Below are 24558 nucleotides of genomic sequence, written 5' to 3'. Positions count from 1 at the left end.
CCAATGAGACACCCCCACTCACATACACAAAACTTAGCACACTAGACAAGCCAGGAACCTTCCCGACATCTAGAGATAACCCCGTTGCCCATTATATGCAACAATGAATAGTTTGTTTTGATGGGGGAATACTCACATTTGTAGAAAAATAATATTGAAACACGAAAAACTGGAATTATAGGGAAGGGGTGGGAAAAAAAAGAGGAGGAGCAAGTACTTCCGGGGTATTCTTGAGACAGCCTCCTTATGCACGCTTCGTATTGCATGCCTAAATGGTTTTAATGAAAATTTCACTGATCGATAAGAGCTGCCCTGTGCAAGACGGATTATACATTGGAGCGTGACCAGTTAAGATATGAAATTAGCGGTGGCGGGGAACAATTGGCAACCAGATTGTATACGACTGTCTAGTAACCAGCAACGTTTAGGTATGCTCCCGGGTAGATCCCAAACCATAATACCGTGAATCCACAATTTCTATCACGAAGACTTTTGAGAAATGGGGCTTTCAACGCTCGCTGACTTTACAACCCGGCACGACCCGATGATCTCATTATGCCGTGGCCACGCCTAGTGACCCACCCGATGAGTTCCTGTATGTCCCAGGTTGAAATGCCCACCGATCGAGCCCACCTCCGCCTGTAAACCCAGGAGCAGTGACACGCTGATGCCCAGAGATCCCAAATTAAGCGAGTGCTTTACTGCCTTTGACATACAAAGGAAAGCACTCTGCCGTAAAAACGCACAGATTTCTTTGTTCTCCGGGTCCTTACAGCACCCACGCATTGTGGGCCAGAACCGATCTGAACTGAAAACAGAGGTAGAACCGAGTACCTCCGGCAACCTACCCTCTCCAGTACAATAAAAAGCCAACTCAACTTCAGATTCCCGGAGAAACAGTGAGGTAAACGCACAAAAGGACTGTCTGTGGGTGGCGTTACCGGCATAAATTGCGTACTATGGCCTAAGAAGACCACCATATGGCCGTAGTCGAAGGAAAAACCCAGCCAATACATAACGTAATACGGAATGGAGGTGATCTACGGTATACAAAACAGGGATTATAAAGAGGGGAAGGAGGTAAATGAAGATGTGAACAAACACATACCTCAAGGGACCAAAACCCTCTACGTGCCCACTTCAATATTCAAGGGATAGCTTCTACATTTATGTCATTCTCATGTAACTCTCCTCTTTCTGTGAGGGAAGTAACAACAAAAGCTTTCCTCAGAAAAAAGAGTGCGCTTCCAGCCTCCGTGTCCAACCCACTCGACCTGCCACATACCATGCTCATAAATAAACTGTCCAGCCCAAATTGTTCCCCTATCTCGATCTGCTCTTCTCAATAACTTACATGAGAGTGCCCTCTACACGCGACCTGCCACATACCAATCTCATAAGCAAACTATCCAGCCAGAAAGGTTCCCCTATCCCGATCGGCTCTTCTCAAAAACGTACATGAGAATGCCCTCTACACGAAATGTAATTACAAAAACGTCATGCTCCAATGGCCAAATAGGGGGGACTGGCCCCATCTCAGAATCTCGGCAGGCATTTCTACGTACCTAACTCGGAAATTCCATTCGCTTCAGATCTACTCCTCCCGCGGCTTTTCAAAATACCGCCATGGCGTGCAGCGAGGGGCCGTCTCTCTACTCGCTCTATATGCGCGGTGACATCACACGCGCCGGCTCCCACGCAACGGGTCCAACAAAAATGAAAAGCGGACTTCTCGATCCAGGCAGCAGCCACAACACTAACAAAGGACTCACGAGGGGATATTCAAAAGGACTGATTCCGCGAGATCGGAAGCACACACAGCGGTCGTGCATGAGTCAGGGTAACTACTAATACAACTACTACCGTGGCGGCGGCTGCAGGGGGGGTTTGGAAAAGAGGAAACGGGAAGGGAGGAAAGGGAAGGGAAGGGAAGGGATAGCAGAGGGACAGGGGTGGAAAATAAAAAACTTACTATGGCAACCACTACTAAATTCCACCATTGGTATTCCACAGCATGAATCTCGAGTGCGGGTCCACTCACCACGAGAATATTAAAACCCGCGAAACTGAAGATGATGTGCCGGGCAAAATGAGCAACAGGTCAAGAAGGGATATACAAATAAAACAGAGGGAGGGACTACAAGAAGAGGAGTCAAAGGAGGGAACTACAAGTAAAAGGGTCGATCCACACCCAGGAAAGAAAACAAAAGAATAGCTAACCCCCCCCCCCCCCCCCCCCCCCCCCCCAATGCACCGACGAAAAACAAGGTCAATTTGAGATTCGGGGGCGTGTTTTTCGTGCTCTCCCCTTCCCATTGGCTGGAAGGTAAAATTCCAGCTAATGGGAAGAGGAGAGGGCGGGACTTAAAAAAAAAGACACGGAAACGCCCCCGAATCGCGTTCTGACGGGGAAAGAGTGATTGACAGCCAATCTCTTCCAATGGCTAGCCAATGGAAGAAGGGGCGGGTTCAAGTCCTCCATACTGTTCTAACATTAGATTTCGCCTGCGCGAACGCTGCTGCGCAGCGGACGCCAGGCGAAACCTAATATACGGTGAGTTTTGCTGGGGCAGGACAAGAGTGACAAGTGTCAATATGTAATGCAACTGGTGCTCATGTAAATCGCTCTGATACCCAATACCTTTGGGTCAAGATTGTGCTGTAAAAAACTCCGGGGAAAAAAATATGAACAATGTGGCAGATAGGCCTAGTTAACAAAGGTCAAAAATACGTACTTATGTATATGCACAACATAGGAAAATCATTTTAAAAGCAACAGTACTATATCAAGTTGTACTTGTGAAACCAAGTATGAAATCAAATTTTGCATATTGTTAATGATGCACAAAATATAAATGCACAAAAATCTTCCACAGCGCTTACCAAATACTTCACAGATGCAGTACAGAGCGGAGTTCAACAGTACCATTGCAAGAGTCAGTGCTATAGTGGAATTGCAGCGTAGACATCAGTTAACTTAACTTTGACTGTACATTGAAGCACAGACTGCCGCGATGCAGGCTGTGGTCAAGCATTGCAGTCAAACAGAAGAACAAGCATTACAGGTTTTACTTTAACAATGCAGATGGTGGATACGCCACAAGTAAAAAAAAAAACTGTGCAAAGTTTCCATCAAATACGAAAACATGACGGGTTGATCTGTGCACTTTCCTCCGAACACCCCATCTGCCTGGTAAAGACAGCTGTGCCACCAGGATGCAGCATTTTCCTTGGTTCGATTGAAGCTGCTATATGTTGGTGCTCAGGGGGAGTGTTTCCTGCCTCTGTCAGGAAATCACCTGAGGGCTCTTGCAGCTGTGCAGATGCACAAAACTGCTGGAGGCTGTGTGCTCCCAGCAGCAGCATTGCTGGTTCAGAGGTAAAATTCCCATGTACTATGCATGAGGCCAGGGTTTAATTCCCGGGCAATGCAGGCAGTATTTCTTTTACTTGTTCTAAAATAACATAATTTCCTAGTCCTCTGAAAAAGGAGACATTGTGAAGTAAAGTGTTGCAAAGTAGTTTTCAGACGTCATCAGCCACATCCACGAGTGTGCTTTGAATGCCAGTGATAAAGGGTGCATTAAGTGTGTGTGTGACTGTGTACAGAACTCTTCTGCTGGTCTCAGCCGGGGCCGTATTCTGGATGTGACTGTTCGGCTCTCGCTGGACAGAGTCCCGGAGCGTGTACCACCATAAGGCAGTGTTTTCCTTTTTAGGTCTCGCCTATGAGCTTGCGAGACTATGGGGGCTTAAACAGTCTTTAACCAACTTGCAAGGAATCGTGGCGATTCCTTGCAGTGCCCGTGAAATTCAAGCTCAATGCGCATGCGCATTGAGCTTAAAAGCGCGTGCACATGCCCCCAGCCGCCTGCCTTGCATGTATTTTCCCTCAGGCGCACTCCTCCCACACCCCCGCTCCGCCCCCTCCCCTGCCTGCCGTGTCGCATTTCTTAAGTTCCCTCAGCCGCACTCCAGACCCCTGCTGCTTTCACACCCTCTCCCCGCTCCGCCCCCTCCCCTGCCCGCCGTGTCGCATTTCTCCTCCCCCCTCCCCTTCTCTGCCTTCCCTCCGTCTTGTTTTTTTTTTTTACCCGCTCCGCCCCCTCCCTTTTTCCCGGAGTCACTTATTCCTCTGAAGAAATGACACAATGCTTTTAACAATCTCACAATTTGCACTCGTGTACCACTACCCCCTCTCTTCTCCCCCTTCCTCTCTCTCACTACCCCTCCCTTCTTTGTGTGCGCACGCACCACGTGAAATCCCAGCGAAAAGTTAGCAGAGCTGAAACCCTCCCAATCTCAGCCCGCCAGAATCGCTCTGGATGAAGGCAAAGCTTCTAGTGGCTCCCTAAGCTGTTTTCCTCTTACATACTCGGCTCAATCAGCGCTGCCGCACGGAAGCATTTTTTTCCATTTATTCCTCTCCGCTCCGCCCCCTCCCTTTTCCCCGGAGTCACTTATTCCTCTAAAGAAATCACACAATGCTTTTAACAATCTCACAATTTGCACTCGTGTACCACTACCCCCTCTCTTCTCCCCCTTCCTCTCTCTCACTACCCCTCCCTTCTTTGTGTGCGCACGCACCACGTGAAATCCCAGCGAAAAGTTAGCAGCGCTGAAACCCTCCCAATCTCAGCCCGCCAGAATCGAAAGCTTCTAGTGGCTCCCTAAGCTGTTTTCCTCTTACATACTCGGCTCAATCAGCGCTGCCGCACGGAAGCATTTTTTCCATTTATTCCTCTGAAGGAATGACACAATGCATTTCCCGATCTCACAATTTGCACGTGTGTAGTTGAAGTTGATCCCAAAACATGCCCTTTCACGTGAAAACCGTTTCTTCTCCCTTTTTCACAAGCGAGGGATCATCCCAGGTAGGAGGGACCAGAGGGAGAAAGAGAACCGCAACGCCTCATTCTTTTCTCGAACCCTCACTCTCTCTCTGCCTGCATTGCTCAGGTTTCCCTCTCGTCTTTTGTCTAGATCATTTCCATCTGCCCCTTTGCAAAGCTGGTTCCGTCTCTTTTTTGCTTTCCTTTTCACCCGTCTCTTTTCTGTCATTCTGTATTTTCTGTTTGCCTCTCTCAACTACAAAGAATTTGACAACTATAAAATTCACACACAAACATATAAGCCCCTTCATACAGACTCATGAACACTTTAACAGAACAGATGCACCCCCCTCCCCCACCACAAAGCGCGTCCGCTTCATTACTTCATGCGCGGCCTCTCCTTAACCTAATCTACCTCACCATCTATTCTGTGTTGTCAGACTGGAAGGCACCTTCGATGCATCTGCTACTATTTGCTTGACGTCCTGCGCGCTCCTCTCATCCTGTGTCCTACAAGTCCCTTCTTTTATTTTAATTAAATACCGGACCATTTACTTGCAAAAAAAAAATAATACAGACTGCAAGGCGCCTTCAGTGCATCTGCTACTATTTGCTTTAACACAAACTAACACTTTACCATACTGCACTTCCTGCTTTCTCCCTCCCTACCTCCCTTTTTCTTGAGTCCCTTCTGCTTTAGCTACATGCCACTACTATTTGCTTGCCATCTTTCGTGCTCTTAACCCTCCCTTTCTCCATTAAGCCCTTATTGTTTTTTTATAATACATCATACCATTTGCACACAATACTACCTTACTCTTACGCAACTGCTACTATCTTCTTCTCTCCCTCCCTGTCTCTACCTACTACAGCATCCATTTTAATATAACAATTTGGAGCTGTACTGCAACTTTTGTATTTCTACTACTTCTCATTATTGTTTACTTGTTTTTATATGTTATTACAATGCTACAATTGTTAGTTATTTCTGTTAAATAACACGACAACACACAAAAACAATTTAGTTCGCCTCTACAAATATGCTCACATTCCTTTTGCCTTCCATAACTTTACTATCAACAAGTTGCTGCTCTTATATCTTTTGCCCCCCACTCTTCCTTATCCATACTCTGCCATTCACCCATACAATCTTCCTTCACACACACAATACTTTTGAAATAACTTTCTCGCATATTACCTTTTAGCACTCCATACTAACAAGCATTTTTGCTGCCTACTCCCACAGTCCCCCGCAGCCCAAACTCACACGTTGCACAAAACTCCATATTGTATTAAAATAGCGTGCCACTTGCCAGCCGCAATTAACCTCCTGGTCCAAGTACGCCCACCCCTCCCCTGGAGGGTTTGAATGCGCATTGTTTGTGTTGAGGAAGGTCACGTGAGCACTCTCTGCAACAGCCCACCCCCAAAAGACACGTGCTCATCTCCCAGCTGGCTGCTGCTTTGACACAGGCCGACACTTCCTGCCGTGCGTTCCTTGCCCCCACCCCGAAAGAATTTGAGATGGCATGTTTGACCTCCGACCTTGCTTATCCATCCCAGTCCTCTTCTGTTCTTAATTTCAGCTTCTATACCCCTGCACACCAACTGTTTGAAAACCACGTAGGGTATACTTATACTGGGTTAGACTTTGGCACGTCAGTAATGGGTTTATGTGGTCAGCGGAATCTTTTTGGGGGTGGAAATAGGGGAAGAGGGTGTTATGCCAGGCACCCTTTGAGGCCTTATTGCCTCCTTGTGCTTTCACCTACACATCCACCATCACCTCCACATCCACCACCACCACATCCACCACCACCACATCCACCACCACCGCATCCACCACCACCACCACACCCACCACCACCACACCAACCACCACTACATCCACCACCACTACATCCACCACCACATCCACTACAACCACCACCCCATCCACCACTCCCACCCCATCCACCACCACCGCATCCACCACCACCACCACACCCACCACCACCACACCCACCACCACTACATCCACCACCACATCCACTACAACCACCACCCCATCCACCACTACCACCACCACCCCATCCACCACCACCGCCGCATCCACCACATCCACCACCACCACATCCACCGCATCCACCACCACCACATCCACCGCATCCATCACCACCACATCCACCATCACATCCACCATCACATCCACCATCACATCCACCACCACATCCACCACCACATCCACCACCACATCCACCATGACATCCAATGCCACATCCACCACCACATCCACCACATCCACCACCACTTCACCACCGCATCCACCACCACATCCACCACTCATCCACGCAACGCCACTCACACACGCAACGGCACTCACACACGCAACGCCACTCACACACGCAACGCCACTCACACACGCCACTCATCCACGCAACGCCACTCATCCACGCAACGCCGCTCATCCATTTGCAAAACGAAAAAGGTCAAACTCTTCTATTGCGAGACCTATTGCATTTTCAATGCTTGTTAGGGCAAGTCTACTAAATAACGCATGGCCTGTCTGTTGCAAGGTATACTGTGACTTACCAAGAACTTAGAGGGTTTTGGAGCCTGTGTACTCCTTACCATTGGCTGGCTTTCCTTGTTACTTTAATTTGCTTGTTTATAATTCGTGCCCCATCTTTTCATTCTTTTGTTTGCCTCTCCTTTATGGAGCATTGCCTCTGTACCATCACTTTTTTGGCTGGCGTCTCTGCCTCCATTGCTTGCTTTTCAAGCGCTACATTTTTCTTGCGTTGAGCACCAATTTTCGAGACGTCTCCCTCTGCACTTCTCTCTCTGCATTGCTATTTGTCGCCCATTCCTCTCTCTGTTGAGCTCGCCCATTCCTCTCTGTTGGGCTCGCCCATTCCTCCCTCTGTTGGGCTCGCCCATTCCTCCCTCTGTTGGGCTCGCCCATTCCTCTCTCTGTTGGGCTCGCCCATTTCTCCCTCTGTTGAGCTCACCCATTCCTCCCTCTGTTGGGCTCGCCCCATTCCCATCTGTTGGGCTCGCCCCATTCCCATCTGTTGGGCTCGCCCATCCCTCCCTCTGTTGGGCTCGCCCATTCCTCCCTTTGTTGGGCTCGCCCATTCCTCCCTCTGTTGGGCTCGCCCATTCCTCCCTCTGTTGGGCTCGCCCATTCCTCCCTCTGTTGGGCTCGCCCATTCCTCCCTCTGTTGGGCTCGCCCATTCCTCCCTCTGTTGGGCACGCCCATTCCTCCCTCTGTTGAGCTCGCCCATTCCTTTCCGTTGGCCTCGCCCATCCCTCCCTCTGTTAGGCTCGCCCATTCCTCTCTGTAGAGCTCGCCGTGTGCTCCTCCTTGTTGCCTCTGCCCTGTTGTGCCAGGTGTTGCTTCCTTGTTCCTTCAGCCCTCCCCGTGTTGTTAAACCCGTCCCTCCATCCCTCTTTGTGTTGCTTTCGTGTATCTCCCAAGTCAACCATCCTTACCTGTCTGCTGCTTTTGCATCTGTCCGCCCAGCCTCTCAATGTTTTTTTTTCACAACAAGTTTTATTTGTAGGATCGAGCAAGGAAAGCATGTGGCTCCCCACAATCAGGAGAACACCACCAATCATTGTGATACAGTTACAGCAAAGGACCAAATGTCCAACCAAGTTGTAAAGAGAAAGCAATTATAAAGGAATACAGCTATACTCTCTCCTACCCCTATGAACCCCAACTACCCAACCCTCCCACTTCCACCCCTGTGTCCCACCCTACCCCCGTGCACATGTGTATTGATAACCTCGGTACGTAATCATGATATGATACTTGTGGCGTAATGCAAGGACTTGCAAAGTGCAGGAGATTACAGATCTTCCTCCAGTTCTGCCGGAGGATTCAGAGGCAACCCCCTATATTCAGCCCACCTCTTCCATATCTTGAAGTGTTTGCGGGGGCATCCTCGTGCTGCAAAAATCGGACGTTCCAGGCCCATGCAAAAGTCCATTCCGGCCCTCCAAGCACACAGGGGGGGGGCCCTCACATCCTTCCAAGCCCGGGCTAAATCTCTTTTGGCTACTACTAGTCCCAGGAGCAGCAGGTGACGTTTATATATGTTTCCCCCAACCCCCTCCAAGATGTGGAGTAAGCCCAGACGATGAGTGCGAGGGAGAATCCAATGCAGTACTTCAGACAGGCAATCCCACACACCCCTCCAGAAGCCCACCAGCCTAGGGCACGACCACATCGTATGGAGCAAAGTGCCCACCTCATTTCCGCAGCGCAAACATTCCGGGGATCCAATCAAGCCAGCCTTCCACAGTCGCTCACGGGTGAAGTAGGCCCTATGGAGAATTTTGAATTGAATCAATCGGAACCGTATAGCAATGGCTGTCCCCTTAGGGGACTCCAGAGCCTCCCTCCAGTCATCTTCATCAAGGGGGCCGACATCAGTTTCCCAAGACGTCTTCAGCGGAAGAAGGGTGGAGGAGCAATGAGTGACTAAAGTCTGATAGATGCGAGAAACTTTTTTATCCCCAGATCTCCCATAAAGACTTTTGCCTCAATGGGACTAAACTCGGGAAGCGAATCTATGTTGGTAATACTGGGCATTAGTGCATGTCGGAGTTGTAAGTACCGAAAAAATTGGGACTGGGGCATATTAAATTCGATGCTGAGTGCCTGAAAGGACTTGAGCGTCGTTCCGGACATCACGTGTCCTAGCTGTGAAATCCCGATCACATCCCAGCCGTCAAATCCTGACAGGGCCGACAATGCGGGTAACAGGCCATTGTGCCATAGCGGTGTCTCAGCGGTCAGTCGACCCCACCAGCCCATGCGGCGCAAGGTCTGTCTCCAGACAGCAAAAACGAGTCTCATGACCCTCGGCAGCTTCCGGCGCAAGCTGGCCGAGTAGAGGACTGTATGGAGCGTATTGTCGCCCATCAATGTGCGTTCTAGGGCATAGGCTGGATCTCTGCTGTCGCCATACCACCATTCGTTCAGGATAAGCAGATGAGCGGCTTGGTAATAAGACAGTAAATCCGAGGTGGCCAGGCCTCCACAGTAAGTGGACAAGAAGCACGTACGTAGTGCTACTCTGGCCGTCCCCCAGCCCATAGAAAGCGGCCCAAGATTGAATTGACCTGTCGAAACCACTGGGGCGCAATTGGATAGGGATGATTCTGCAATTGGTAGAGAAGACGCGGGAGTGCAACCATTTAAAAAATTGCGGATCTGCCAAATAGAGATAGGGGCATTTGAGACCAAGCCTTGACATCCGTCTGAACTCGGTCCCAAACGGGCACTATGTTGCGTTCCCAGGCAACGTTCGCCGACTGCGACAGGAACACCCCCAGGTATTTCAGGCCATGCGTGGCTACCTGTAGCCCCGACATCCAGGGATCCGTTAATGTGTCGCCATTCAGCATCCAGAGGGTAGATTTACGCAAATTTAAATACAGGCCCGAGACTTCCCCAAAGATTCGCATGATTTCCAGTACACGCGGCCCCGAGCGCTGCAAGTCGGTAAGAAAGAAAAGGACATCATCCGCGTAAAGTGCGATCCTATCCGATAAGCTGTCGGTCCACACAAATCCCCGCATTTGCGCATCAATGCGCACCCAGGCAGCCAACGGCTCCATAAGTAGAGCGAATAAATAGGGGGAGAGTGGGCATCCCTGTCGGGTCCCTCGTCCAATTTGGAACGTCTCCGACACCGCCCCTGCAACCCGGACCGAGGCCATATTATCTGTGTATAGTAGCCTGATATAGGACAGGAAAACCGGGCCTAGGTTTAGGCGGGGCAAAAGTGCAAAAAGGTACGTCCAACTGACGGAGTCAAAGGCTTTGTTAATATCAGCTAGCAACAGAGCCGCCTGCTCTCCTGTGGCTCCCATGGCGTCAATCGCCGCCTGTGCGCGTCGGTTGTTATGCCTCGTCGATCTATGAGGCATGAACCCGGCCTGGTCCTGATGCACCAGGTCTGTTATATACGGGGACAGACGATTCGCTAGGGCCCTAGCCAGAACTTTAGCCTCAATATTGAGTAATGAAATGGGGCGATACGAGTCGTGCCTCTCTGGGGGTCTACCTGGTTTCTGAAAGACGACGATCTCGGCATGGCGCCAGTCTCGGGGTAGTGTGCCCTGTTCACGCGCCGTCTCAAGCGCCCGGTGATAGTGGGACCCCAGCTGTACATGAAACTTCTTATAAAACTCACTCGGGTAGCCACTTGGGCCAGGGACCTTTCCAGTATTAAGCTGTCCCAGGGCATCCCCCAACTCCTCAGCCGTAAGGGGCGCATCGAGGGCCTTCCTAGTTTCATCCGACACCTTCTTGGGGGGCATGTCTTCAATAAATTTAGTCACCTCGTCAGCTGATAGGCGATCGCCTGGGGCGTACTGAGTAGCGAAGTATGCGGCAAAACTCGCCGCCAGTTCGCCTGGATCAGTAAGGACTTCACCGTCGTCGGACGTGAGTCCTGGCAGTGTAAGCGGCTGGAGATGACGCTGACAGAGTCTATGAAGCATCGTACATGACTTGTCCCTCCATTGGTATATTCTACTACGTGTGGCTAACCATGCCTGTTTTGCTTCATCAAGTAGGACTGATGCATAGGTCTGCTGAGCCTGAAGAAGGAGTCGTAACCCGGCTTCGTCACCCCCCACGCGGTTTCGTTCTTCCAAGGTTTCCACCTGCGCGGCCGCTTCCACGATCATTTCCCGCCGCTGCCGACGGGCCGCAGCACACCACGCAATATCTACACCCCGGATAGTGGGTTTCATGGCCTCCCACACTACCCCGGCGTCAATGTCCCCTACTAGGTTTTCCCGCCAATACAGATCTAACGCTTCACGCAAGTGCGTCACATAGGCAGGCTGCTGGAGATGCCACGAGGACATCCTCCACCTAAACGGCTGGCGGTGTCGAAGGAGCTCCACCCTAATCGAAACCGGGGAGTGATCGGACAGGCCTCTAGGCAGGATGTCAGCACTTTTCACTCTACACAAGCAGTCGCCTGGCACAAACACACAGTCCAATCTGGAATAGGAGCCATGCACTGCAGAGACATACGTATACTCGCGTGTTGCAGGGTGCATATGTCTCCAGGTATCCGACCAGCCCAGTCCCTCAGTCATAGCATACAGTCGGGTGTGTGAGGGGGGAGGGGTAGACTCAATCACATCCCGGTGCCGCCGGCGATCCACACTCACGTCCATCACATCATTCCAGTTACCGCCAATCACAGCCAGGGACTCGGGGATGTCCTCCCACACCGTGAATAGTTTCTCAGCTAGGGCCCATTGCAGTGGAGGGGGGGCATAGACACTCCCAAAGACCATAGATTCAGTGCCCACCATGCCCTTGACAAAGATATAGCGACCCTGCGGGTCAACCCACTGCTTCTCATGAACATAGGCCACCCGGCGATGAATCAAAATGGCCACTCCCCTGGATCCCCGGGAAAATCCGGCATGAAATACCAGGTGATAGCCGAACCTCTGTAGACCAAGCACTTTCGAGCCCATCATGTGGGTTTCCTGGAGCAAGAAAACATCAGCACTCTAATTTTTCCCCCAATGCAACACCGCCCCACGCTTGATTTCTGTCGAGCATTCCCCTGACATTCCACGTGATCACCCGCAGAGACGCCTCGGGGAGTCTATGAGTTGTTTCAGCCATAATCAAGTGGGATACATCTTGCAGAACGTCCTTGCCATTGCCACTCATCGCACACAGTAACAAACACTATAGCAAGACACACGTGCAGTCCCACCCCTCCGCCCCAGACCCTCAGAATAACACAACGAGCAACTCTCGTCTTACCCCGAACCCCAACACCAACTATCAACAGAATGTCGTCATTGTCTTGAACAGGTCTCGGCCCCAACTCAGAAGCCCTGCTCCCGACCACCCACCCCCCCCTCCCCCCCCTATACCTCAAGAAACCATGAAGTACCTGTCGCGGCATGGGTAGCCCCGAGCCCAAAACAGAGGACCCTGAGCCAGCCATGCCAATGGATCCCAACTCCCCAGAAAACAGTAACCTCATCCCTCCCCTCCCAGAACCTCCCACATCCGTAGGAGAGCAGTAGCCCCTAATGTGTAGTCCCCGCACCCCAACCCACCATCCCCCCCATGTTCAATGATCAGCCGCTAACCAATCCCGAGGCAGCCGGGATGCTACCAGTCTATGGAGTCCTAAGAGCCCGTACTCCGTTTGCCAGAGCTTATAACGACAAGTGTACAAAAAGGGGCGCAGAATCTTCAGGTCTGGACATGCTCCACTTCAGATTGGTCCGAATCTTCTGCTCTACCACTGGCCCGGGCGCCGCTGAAGGAGGCCGACCGCTTTCGTGACCTAGATCGCCGGTGTCTCTTAGGCTTGGTCGTCTGACCATTCTGTTCCTGTGATGACCCCCTCGAAGTGCCCGGATTCAGCCCCGGCTGAGAGTTCGGCCGGATCCTCACTGTCTCGTCGGTCCATTTAAAGAGGTCTTCCGGAGTATTAAAAAACAGTGTCTGCGATTGGAAAATCACTCTCAGGCGAGCTGGATACAACAGGGAGTATTGAAGTTTGAGACCTCGCAGTTTCGCCTTAGCGTCCATGAAAGATTGGCGCTGCTGCTGTACTAGCTTCGTGTAATCAGGGAAAATCATTATCTTTCGATTTTCGTAAAGAAGAGCCTCTCTGGTTCTCGCTTCCCTCAGAATGACATCTCGGTCATGATAGTTCAGAAGTCTAGCAATTACTGCCCTGGGCCGTTCACCCTCCGGTGGCATCTGTGACAAGGCGCGGTGTGCGCGTTCAATAACGAAGCAAGTGGATAAAGCCTCCGGAGGCAGCCAGGTGCTCAGCCACTGCGTGAGGAATTGTTCCATGTTGCCCTTTTCACATCGTTCCGGAAATCCAATAAAACGAAGGTTGTTGCGGCGTGCGCGCCCTTCAGCATCCTCCACTCGAATCGCCAGGCCCCGCTGCACAGTTTCCATCGCCGCCATTTTCTTCTTGAGTGTGCCTACATCGTCCTCCACCACCGACACCCTGGATTCAGCCTCAGTAATCCGTGCTACTGCATTCCGCAAATCTTGACGCAAGAGGGTGACATCTGCGCCCACGGCACCTATCTTGGCATCGAGCATATCCCTCGATTGGGTGATGGCTGCCATTAGTGCTGTGTTGTCCGGCCCTCCTCCCTGCTGTCCACCTCCCGACGGTCCAGGGCCCCACTGGGTCCGGTGAACTTGTCGATCGTTGGCTGTTTGGTGGACCCGCCACCTCCCCTGGTCATGGCTGCCAGGTCTCCGTGAATCGCCCGCTGTGTATGTAGAAATGGCCGTTGAGGGACCCCAAGCCCCGTCCCCCAAGTGCAGCAGGGGAGGGCCACGTGAAAGCAACTATTCCCTCAGTGGGGGCCGGACAATCTCATCCGTGGTGTAATATTGCGCCCGGGGCCAGGTCCAGGTAGGCCCAAGGCCAGCACCTCACTCGCCAGCAGTCAAAGTCCCCTATCCCCCCTGCGGGCCGGGTAGTAGCTCTCTCATACAATCCACGGGCTCCACAGCGTCAGCCCAAGCTCCAGTAGCGCCCGGGGTCCCAGGGGGGGGTTACTCACGATTTGTCCTCAGGCGCGTGTCCAGCCAGGGCGCTCCGGGCTGCCCATCAGTGTCCAGCCACCGTCGGGACCTCTAGGGGAGGATCGCTCCGAGTACTCCAAGGCACCAGTGGGCGCAGGCGAAAGCTCCTCCGGCGAGGGGTCGCGAAACTCGAGGCCGCGGCTGCACCCGGAGCACAGGGCCGCCGTAGCCGAGTAGGCAGGATCTCAGCACCAGAATTGCACCTCACTCCAGCAGGGCTCCAGGAAGAAAATCGCCGATCGTCCCTTGGCCCCAGGGCAGTAGAGGGCCAGTGGCGAGCAGTGGGCTAGCCGACCCACACAGAGGCCGCCCGGCCGGGGATCGCCAAAATCGAGGTCCCGGCGCCTCTCTGGTAAGACAGGCCTCGCTCGTCTGTCTCTCGTTCCGGCGTGTCCGAGCACCGAGGATCGCCGCCGACGGCACCGGAGGATTCCTTGTGCCACTAGGAACGTCTGCTCCACAAGGGTATGTGTATTGGATGCGGGGACCAGGATAATTCAGCCGGATTAAGTGCGGGCCGGCGGGAGCTCTAGCAAGCTGCGACCGCCATTACCGCTCGCGTAGCCACGCCCCCCAGCCTCTCCATGTTGCTTTCGCGTTCCCTTCTTTTGATTCGGATCCCATTGCTTCCATTTGGCCTTCCCGTTGCTGCCGTTGACACTCCCCACCCACCAGCTCCCGGCTCACTTAAAAAAAAAATGCCTTTGTGTGTGTCATTTACTTTTTAGTTGCCATTCAAAATTGGATTGGTAACTAAAAAGAAAGCACCTGTGCCCTTTTGTAGCCACACTCCCATGTGGTGCACGTGCCTACAAAATGACGTAGATTGCCATTTCAGAGGATTTTTTTTTTTTTTTTTTTTTTTACTTTAGCAATGCTGCACTGCATCGTGAATGCTGTGCCAGTGCCATGTCACTAAAAACCTTTGGCAAAGCCAATAGGTCACAGTAATGAGTCGTTTTGGCTTTGCCAATGCTTGCTTGTATTCAGGCTGGTGTATGATGGAGCTTGAGTGGGGTGCTTGCTGACTCGGGTAGGCCATCAGCTGCGGACGCTTCCAGCTTTACTCCTGCATAAAACCAGCTAGAGGCGCGCGTGCTCCCTGCTGCAGCATTGGTAGGAAGAGGTAGCTTCATTCTCAACCTGCAAGTGGGCGGAGAGTGTTTGCTGTAGAGCAGACCGCCCGGCGTCTCCGTGTCTCTCGCACTCTTTCACACGCTCGCACGAGGACAGGGGCATGCGCGGCAGCGCACCAGCGAATGCGTGCCAAAGCTTCCATCGCGCTGCTGAACAGAAAGTGTGGGTCTGCTATGGTGCAAGCCTCGCCAACTCAGAAAAGAGCAGTGCAAGCGTCATGTTGACAGTGATACTTACACAGCCGTTAGTAATGTCAGTTATCATTGTACGGTGTAGCACAGATGGTAAAAGAACAAGCTTTTGTAAAAAAAAAAAATGACAAGCAGAACTTAGGGAGCAGCTGTGCACCTTACATGTGTAGCTAATCGGCACAACACGTGTAGGTGCAGTGCATTAAAGACTCAAATTCAAAAAGTCTTTATTTCGGCATGATTGCCATAAAAGAGTCACTACACATACATACGATATAAAACATTTTTAACATAAACCATACGAACAAATAAAAAATATACGAATATTCATACTAAAGTGAGCCAAAGCTCGAAACTCAACAAGATATTTAGAAAACCCAGCTAATTGCCATATCGATCCAATTTATATAAAATGATGTATATTTTTACAGACTTTGGCCCTTTTTTTTCCTTAGGAAAAATATTGAATATAAGAATCTACTAACACTAAATATTATTGTTTGGTTTGTGTTAGTTGTAAGGATTCTCAGTGCTTGTGAGCATGATCTCACTTCTAACAATAAGCATATTGGTTTTATCCATTTTTTCCTGGCCAATGCATAGGCGGAACAAAAAAAAAGAATGTGTAACTCATTTTCAATCTGACGGGATTCACACATGGAGCAAGTCTCGTCAGTCACTAGCAATATATCTTTAGACTTCTTTGCCCAACGTGCCAAAGTTGTTTTTAATAACAAATTCCCATATCTTAATTTAAGGAATAAGGTTTTGGCAAGCGGGGGTTCAATCTCATCCATAAAGATCTCAAATAATGGTTCATTCTTAAAGCTAAGGAAGTTAATAGCTAAAGTCCCGGTATTTAAGGCACTAGTTGTCATATTGGTAATACAACTCCAAAACGCCTTTTTTTTAATTATTTTCGAATTGGGCGGTAAATGCTCAGGATTCTCCCAGAAGTGTTTTAGGCCTATTTTGCTGAACCAATTTTTAACGTGCTTTAACCATGGAATCATTTTTAAGGTATCCAGCTCCATGATTTCTTTTAGCCCGTGTCTATAATCATGTAATTCTGGAACCCGCCATAGTCTAACCCATAGCATCAGTGGCCGGATTATAGTAAAATGATCGGTTCTTTTGAAATTTAGTTCTAATTGAAGAGGCACCAAAGGGGTGCCTCTTGGGACCCTTGCCAAACTTCTCATAAATTTATTGTCTAGGACCTTAAAAGTGTCCTTAGACCCTGGTCCCCATATTTCTGCACCATATAACACTGCTGGTTGTACCTTAAATTTAAAAAGTTCAATCGCCGGAGACACAGCTTTACTAGTGCTCAAATTTTGCTCCCTAAGGATTGGTTTTGCATTCTGCGTAAATGCCATTTTGCTTTTTTCCATTTGTGGTTTCCATGTGAATTTGGAATCTAATGTAACCCCAAGGTATGAAAAATGAGAAACTGATTCAAGTTTTGTTCCTTCCAAAAATAGACTCCCTTTTTCCGATTTTACTGAATTCAGGGTCATACATTTAGTTTTTTTCCCGTTGATCTCCAGTCCTTTCTTACTACAGTATTCACTGAAAGAGTTCAGGAGTGCCTGGAGTCCTTTCTTGGTTTGGGAAATCAATATGGTGTCGTCGGCGAATAGTAGAGATGTAACCCTTTCCCCATTCAGTTTTGGAGAGTCGTTTTTACATCCCTCTAAATGAGACGGGATGTCATTCACGAAAAGGGAAAAGAGCGTGGGTGCCAATACGCAACCTTGGCGGACCCCGCGCTCAATACGGATTTTTTGGGTTAGTTCCCCATTTGGGCCCCATCGAATTTTTGCAAAGTTCCCTTCGTGTAACTCTTTAATCTGAACTAATAAACTAATTGGAATCCCCACTTCGCTCAACGTTTTCCAAAGAAGATTTCGTGGCACTAGATCGAATGCCGCCCTTAGATCTACAAAGGCGACATGTAGATGACCCTTTTTAATTAAAACATATTTCCAGTAAAGGCAACAGAATCTAAATATCTGGTCGATTGTGCTCACTTTACATCGGAAACCAGCTTGGAATTTAGTTAAAATTGCATTACCCTCCATCCAATCACTAACGCGAGATAGAATATGACGTGAGTACATTTTCTGGAGGATATCCATCAGGCTGATTGGCCGATAATTTGAGGGATCATTTCTATCCCCTTTTTTGAAAATTAAAACAATTTCCGCGCCCCTCCAACTTTCCGGGAAATCTAAAGTAAAAGATAACTTATTGAACAGAAGATTAATATATGGAGCCCATACCATTAAATCATGCTTATATAAATCCCCTGGAATTTTATCTAAGCCTGGTGCTTTACCGGACTTTATTTGGTTTATTGCCAGCTCAGTTTCTCCCAATGTAAAACCCAACCCATCTGTAGGTAGCACATAGCATGGGACAACCGAATCCGTGTGGGTGTCATCATATTTTTTATAGAGACTAGTGAAATGGTTAGTCCATGTCTGCTCATCCAGATAGGTGTCCTTGGCCACTCTCCCTATATGATTTCCGTTGGCTATCAGCCTCCAGAAACCTATATTATCTCTTGTTTTGGCCGCCAGCAACAAATCAGCCCATTTTTCTTCTTCCCAGGCTATTTTAGATACCCTTTGGACTACCTTATAGTTATTTCTTGCAGATTTTATGTCTGAAGGGGACTTAGATTTAATTGCCAATAAAAGAGCCCTTTTGGATTCTCTACAGGATCTGCCATACCAAGGTTTACTATGAGACAGATTCTGTGTCTTTTGTTGGTCCTTTTTGGGCATTTTAGAAACTAAAACTTTGATTTCATTAAAAAAAGTATTGTGTAGTGACGTAAAGTGAGATGGATTTACCTCCTCAACCATAGAACCTGCACATAAGCCAAAAGTGTCTGCAAAAAGGGTATAAATTTCTGCCAGGATCTCATAATGGTCTAGTATAAATGGCCATTTTAGTGCGCGTCTATTGTTGTTTACATGGATCTCAACCTTATCGATATTGCTATCATCTAGTAAAGGAGAGGGCATTGCTCCTTCAAATAAGGACGCTTCCATTAAGAGGCTAATAGGAAAGTGATCGCTTTCTAGCCGATCCTTTACCTCAAGGTCTAAAATGTTCGGCCAGATAGATATAGAAGCAATCACAAAATCCAAGTTACTTCTGCAGTTATTCCTACAAAAAGTTGGTCTTTTCAAGCTATCAGACAGGAAACGTCCATTACACGCTCTAAGGCGAAACTCCGTACATAATTTTGTCATTTGGAGGGCCAAAACCGAACATTTTACGGGTTTCGCATTCTCCAAGGCAGGGATATTGTTAGCTTGGTCTTCCTCTTCAAAAATTTCACATAGACCCAAGATAGGTTCATAATTACAATTTAGGTCACCTGCCAAAATAACATGTTCCTCCCTGCCAACTAGTGTACTTAAAAAGCAATGTAATTTTGATAATGTTAGTGACTCTCTTGAGAAAGGTGATGGTCTATTGTAAACATTTATTAAGACAAATTTTTTCCCCTCATATGTAATAATTTTTAAAGCTAATATATCAGGCGAATTTGCATCCAACACCTCAGTTTGTACCCTTATATTTATTTTCACCCAGATTAAAAGTCCACCCGAAGGCCTTCCACTTCCGGATTGGATAGCACCTATTCCAAAGGACTTATAGCCAAGTCTATGTGGTGTGTCTACAGCCCAAGTTTCCTGTAGCAAGCAGAAGTCAAACCCATCAATAAAATTTGCCCATTCTGGGTCCCTTAAGTTTTTTCTAACACCAGCTATATTCCAGGACACTAGTTTTACAGGTTCTCTTGATCTTACTAATGTCTCAGTGTTCAAGTTAGATATCACTCTTTCCCTGGTTAGGGTCGCAAGTTGTGTTGCCAGTGGTGTTTCCCCAGTTATCAACATTGAACGGCCCTTCCCCTCGGTAATTCCATCCCTCACAGCCAGGTTGAACAAAGGCGGAGGCCTGGAATTCTCCATCACATCGACTCCAATTGCAACACCCTTTACATCAAAAATACATGTCCCATTTTCCTCATTTCCCATGCATAAAAAACGTCAATCACAATCATCAAGACCATTAAATATATCAAATCTGTTCATAGTCTCAAGAGGTGTGAATGGGTGTAAATGATCCATTCTCATATTATTTACATTGTTGGATCTAGCTGGTACATGGTTCCACCCATAAGGATCTGGGATTAACATAGGATGGGGCACATATTGAGAATGCCTGGCACTTGGTGCAATCGGGGGATGGGGATTCAAGTAAGGTTGGGTTACTGTAGGATTGTGCGGTTGGTACTGAGTTGGGAAGACCACCAATCTCGGATAAAAATATGTCAATGATCTGGGGATTATACAATTATTACTGTTGCCTTTTGGCCAGTTTAGTATGAAGTGTACAGCATTTGGGTCCCTGAAATTTACAACCAACACATCACCCTCGATGTCCTTAGGTCTGCCCCCCAACCACTGAAGGCGGCGAACATGGACAATGTCGCCGTTTATATTATTTGTAAGAGGTCTAAATTGACTCAACCAGTGGATAATCTTGTTCTTTAATTGTGCAAAATCCTCCCTTTTGTTTGGTTCCAACACTGGCACCCCTGTCAAAACTATAACATAAGGTACGGCCTCTGGTGGGAGTTCTGGGAGTGGGATCCGTTTCTGCTTTCCCCAGTTATTCCTGGTACCATCCCCCTCCCTTGTCAGTCTCCCTGATGGTAGGCTCGCTATGCCCTCATTTGATTTAGTGGCTGGAATAGCCAGAATCCCATCGGGTTTATCTTGGGGTAGCTTTGGGGGTGGATTAAGTTGTTTGATAGGCTTGTTCTCAGAGTTTTTTGGAATTAATACGTTGGTGTTTGGAGCAAGTTTCGGGGCAGTTACAATAGCTTGGGTTAGCAGTACAGATTTTTGGGGGACATTGCTTACAGCTTGTTTACTACCTGCTCCCCTACTTCCCAAATCTCGTTCAATTTTTCCTAGTCTATCCTCTACTTTGCTCAGTCTCTCTAGGATTTGAGCTGAGTAGTTTCTAATTAAACTCTCTATGCTGTGCAATGTAACTAGTTCCTGATCTGCTTGGGGCACATTGTCAACCGCACTAGTCTCTAAACTGTCCTCATTATCGATCAACACACTCGGGGAGGGTAGAGGTAAAATATTAGTTCCTTCTGTTATAGCTGTTTTCTCCTTTGCATTTTCAGCGGAGATTTTTGGCTTTTTTCCAAAATCTAAATGGCTCAACTTTACTTGTTGTGTTTCTCCCGTTTTCCGCCGTTTTTTATATGGGGGTGGGCCATGTATTTTGAACAAAGGCATTGCTTTCTTCCCCCTGTGGCGTATTGTTTTGACTGGAATAGAGGCAGGGGCAGTCGGTAACTTCGTTATTTTAGGGGTACTAGTGTGACTAGTTGACAGAGGACCACTCATAGTCATTACGGAGCAAGTGTTATGTATATGTGAGTTGTCTTTCGAAACTATTAATTGGCTTTCCATCAAAAGAACACTGTCATTAACATTCACATACTGGCTGCCCTCTACAGGAGAAGGTAAAGGTAGAGATAGAACGTTCGCTTGCCTGTTCTTCATGCTTTCTACGGAACGCCGACGTTCCGCTCGTCGCTCTTCTAGGGTACTTCCCTCGGTGATGTTAACAGCAGGTTTCGAACAATAGTTGTCCAAAGTTCTATTTAACAAACCCCCTTGCTTGTCCGCCATAACTAAACCAAAGCTAGACTGGGATAATGGCAAGTAGCAGCAATAAACACTAATTATAATCAATCAAACAAACCTTGGCACAATAATAACTTAGGGCCAGGGGGTTATGCCCAGTCCAGTCTCCTCGGGCCTCTGAGGGCCACAGAGGGCCCGCCCTTTGCCCGGGCTTAGCCCCGGGCGCTCCCGCGCGCTACCGCGTCGCGGTGACAGTAACTTGTTAATAAGGGGCCAGTTGTACGAGGTGGAGTCCAGTTGGGCGGGGCAGTTGGGGAGAGCACGCCAGGTGGTTCAGGCGCTGAATTACCGGGACTCCTGGGAAAGCGAGTCCCGGTTTAATAGCTCGCAGCCCCGCTGTCCTTGCCCTCGCCCACAGCAAACGGTGACAGACGTTGCGGGACCCGCGAAGCGGGTACCGCGAGGAGTGAAGGCAAGTCACCCAGGAACACTCCTTACAGGCAGCAAGTCGGTTTGAAAAGGCGTCCCACGCAGTGTCCAAAGCCCAGGTGCTTTTACGAGGTGGAGTCCAGTTGGGCGGGGCAGTTGGGGAGAGCACGCCAGGTGGTTCAGGCGCTGAATTACCGGGACTCCTGGGAAAGCGAGTCCCGGTTTAATAGCTCCCAGCCCCGCTGTCCTTGCCCTCGCCCACAGCAAACGGTGACAGACGATGCGGGACCCGCGAAGCGGGTACCGCGAGGAGTGAAGGCAAGTCACCCAGGAACACTCCTTACAGGCAGCAAGTCGGTTTGAAAAGGCGTCCCACGCAGTGTCCAAAGCCCAGGTGCTTTTACGAGGTGGAGTCCAGTTGGGCGGGGCAGTTGGGGAGAGCACGCCAGGTGGTTCAGGCGCTGAATTACCGGGACTCCTGGGAAAGCGAGTCCCGGTTCAATAGCTCGCAGCCCCGCTGTCCTTGCCCTCGCCCACAGCAAACGGTGACAGACGATGCGGGACCCGCGCAGCGGGTACCGCGAGGAGTGAAGGCAAGTCACCCAGGAACACTCCTTACAGGCAGCAAGTCGGTTTGAAAAGGCGTCCCACGCAGTGTCCAAAGCCCAGGTGCTTTTACGAGGTGGAGTCCAGTTGGGCGAGGCAGTTGGGGAGAGCACGCCAGGTGGTTCAGGCGCTGAATTACCGGGACTCCTGGGAAAGCGAGTCCCGGTTTAATAGCTTGCAGCCCCGCTGTCCTTGCCCTCGCCCACAGCAAACGGTGACAGACGATGCGGGACCCGCGAAGCGGGTACCGCGAGGAGTGAAGGCAAGTCACCCAGGAACACTCCTTACAGGCAGCAAGTCGGTTTGAAAAGGCGTCCTCCATTAAAGACTCAGCACAGTGTGTGTACTAGCAGTGCAGATCCTTCACATGGAAGCACGTGTCCGGCCAGTACCCATGTAAACAATCTGTGCCACCAGGGTGGGGGCGTGGTCCTTCGTTCTATTCAAGCTGGGCTTGTTATTAGTTATTTGATGCAGGCCATCAGCTGAGAGCTCTTGCAGCTGTGCTGACGCTCAAAAACAGCTGGAGGGGATGGGCTCTCAGCTGCAGCATTGGTGGTTCAGTGGTAGAATTCTCGCCTGCCACGCGGGAGGCCCGGGTTCGATTCCCGGCCAATGCAGGCTGTTGTTTTGTTTTTTTCGATAGTAATACTTAAAATAACACCTTATACCTTAGACCACCGGAAAAAAGATGAGACCGGTGTGGAGTGCTGCAAAGTAGTTTAAGAAGACTTAAATCACGCTCACAGGATGGTGGGAATAAACGAAGGTGTGTATGGCATGGAACGCCCTTCCGCTCCACCTCAGACAGACAACATCGCTCCCCATCTTCACAAGAAACCTCAAAACCTGGCTCTTCGACAGACCCCCTCCTTGATGGAATGGAACCTGCACCCCCCCCCCAACCCCCCCACCCCTAGCGCCTTGAGACCCTTACGGGTGAGTAGTCGCGCTTTAACAAACTCCTGATTGATTGATTGATATGTGTGTGACTGTGTTTGGCTCGTTCCCACTGGCGCCATCTTGAGCACTCCGTGACTGTCCCACTCTCGCGGGCTACAGTCCCTCAGCTGGAACTCTGGCTGTGGAGGGAATTACTAACTAGGGCGCAGCGACAAGCACATACCTCACAGCTGCATGACAGCAGTGCCCGTGAAAGCTTCCTTCATATGCTGCCTGCGAACGTGCCTGTGGTGCAGTGTAATTTGCTCTCGCTGCAGCAGCTGGGGTACACTTAGGACCCTACCACACAGGACAGATGGCACAGGCGTCTGTGGCCCCTGCGTCACTCTGACACCAAGCATTTACATCAGAAGTGCAAGTTTCCACGAGACCAAAAGGCATACGTAGCACGAGCAGCTGCAGTGTAGGTCTCAGACACCTCTCTGAACGGGTGGGTGGTGTAGGGCAGGTGCAGTGCTCGCTTACTTCCCATGATCCAGCGGGCTATAGAAAATATATCATAAACTACGCTACCCAATTTCATAACCTATAAACAAAATTCTAAACTATACATGGACCCATTTATGAACCTGATATATTTTTGGGCCTACTGAATCAGGTGGTCAAATAAATCTATATACACATTATCTACACACTATATACATATTTATACATTTGCAGAAAGAATATTGTCATTAGAATAAAACCCAACCATTTAAACGACCACCATAGGCGACGTGATCTAGCTAAAGGTAACCTATACTTCTAAATAACCAAGACCAGCTTGTTTGTCAAAAGTAAGATTTTATTTTCTAAATTATGGTATATAAGTTGTAAGTTTTATAAATGAAATTTTATTTGCAATAAAGCAAGCATGATAGTAAGAAATATGGAAAAATACAATTTAAGCAATTGAATCAATTTAAAGAAATTATATAAAGTTTAGCATTTCTAAAACCTATTTCCCTAACTGAGCTAAATAGACAGAAATTAAAGTAAAGTTCTTTGAGGATTCTTACGTGCTCCACGCAAAGTCCAGCAGCACATCACCCTCATCGGAAAGTCAGAAAGCAGCAGCCAGCCCAACCCTAAGGGCATGACTTTTTATACCTTTCTA

The 24558-nt window shown here is 49.1% G+C and overlaps 1 protein-coding gene and 1 non-coding gene across 2 annotated transcripts in view; both read left to right on the top strand.

Moving 5' to 3' along the window:
- The window catches only part of VAC14 (VAC14 component of PIKFYVE complex), a 1984055-nt gene that overhangs the window by 300623 nt on the left and 1658874 nt on the right, over positions 1-24558 (top strand). The gene's annotated exons all lie outside the window — the stretch shown is intronic.
- Positions 23049-23119, top strand: TRNAG-GCC (transfer RNA glycine (anticodon GCC)). Its single transcript has one exon. It is a non-coding gene; the product is annotated as a tRNA-Gly (tRNA).

The sequence above is a fragment of the Lissotriton helveticus genome, chromosome 12 (assembly GCF_964261635.1).
Source record: "Lissotriton helveticus chromosome 12, aLisHel1.1, whole genome shotgun sequence".
Classification (NCBI taxonomy): Eukaryota; Metazoa; Chordata; class Amphibia; order Caudata; family Salamandridae; genus Lissotriton; species Lissotriton helveticus.
Note: the sequence above shows the minus strand (reverse complement) of the source record. Positions and strands in the feature narration are given on the sequence as shown.